A 1,529-nucleotide genomic window follows, 5' to 3' on the forward strand; every position below is an offset into this window, starting at 1 on the left:
ATTCTGCATATATGCCACTGTGTGTTAGTTATGCAAATAAGTGGCAGATGTTTCGTTCACAATATTTTAGTTATAAAACCAATAATAAACAAAAATTACTGTTAAGTGAAAAAGGCTTTATGTGTAAGCTCAATCTACATGTTAATATACATATTTAATAATAAATATTCACAAGTCTTAGAACTTATAATGTGGGTAAATAAATGGATTAAAATGAGACAGAACTGAAGTAGAGCTAATCCCAATAACTATTTCCCACTCTATATTTGCATATAAAGTGGACTGCAATTCCCTGGTACCTTTCATTTTTTTCTTCTTAAACAAAAATAATTTCTTATTAAATATTGAAGAAATCAAAATAGAAATCACTTCTGAAAATGAAAATTATGTAAACAGATGGCAATTGGGACACATCTCAAGAGACTTTGAGCTTTGCTAATTTTTAAAAAATAAGGGTGTAAATCAACATATGCAAAAAAGCTATGCCAAAGTAAGACTTGCTGTGAAACTAGACCTAAGTACTCTACTTTAACATCAGCATATAGAAGACATTTGTAAACATCTCACATTTGATGTTAAACTAATTCAACTACAACCACAAAAGAAAACATGGTTCTTATATTTGCGCTCAGTACTCTGAAATATGCCCCAACAGGTTTTGTTCCGTTTCCCCACCTATTGCAATCTAGGGCCTTATTGAACAGATTCAATACACTTTTTTTGAAACTACTGAAAATATACCTTTCTTCCTGGCCAGCAGTGTTAACAGCAGAAATATACGTGATGTTAGAAATATAGTGGCAATACCAAGTTTGATTCAAATGTAAGTACACCGTCTTTAGTTGCAGTTTTTCAGGCCACCAGCGAAAATGAATCCTGATGGCCATAAGATTACGTACCTCCCCAAGTGGATGACTTATTTCATTCTAACTCAAACTGGCATTAGGAAGAACACTGGCAGGCCCAAAGTGCTGGATAAGGGCTGCAAGTGCCCGGGACTTAACTCAGACACGTCTAGAGAAACGTGGAGAAAACTGGCTTTTGCAGATGGAAGACCTCAGAGGACCTCTGTCAAGTACATCGTGTGAGTGGAGAAAGACTGAAATGAAAGTGAGCACCTTGTAGGTGGGAATGACACCGACTAAATTGGGTCAATAATCCAAGGGCTTCTTCCTACGTGTGTTTGACTTGGCCCAAGGCAAGCTGCAACGAAGAATAAACAACAGCAGAAAGTACAGATTAGCTAAGGGTCAGGGGGATCTCAGAAACCTGAGCACACACTACTACTCCTTTTTTTTCCTTTAGAAACAAAATCAAACCACATGAGAACCCTTAAAGTTCCAGGAGGTAATAAGACCAGAAATATATATTGGTCTGAACCAATTCTAGACATCAACAACTTTGAACATTCTGAACCTCACATTTTCCACAAGAATCTACTGTAATGGGTATTATTCATTATCTATCACAAAAATTTGCTTCTAAGATGCTTTGATCAAATCTCAGGTAGCTCATCAATTCTCTACACG

Source organism: Plecotus auritus, assembly GCF_963455305.1.
Source record: "Plecotus auritus genome assembly, chromosome: 9".
In the NCBI taxonomy this organism is placed as follows: Eukaryota; Metazoa; Chordata; class Mammalia; order Chiroptera; family Vespertilionidae; genus Plecotus; species Plecotus auritus.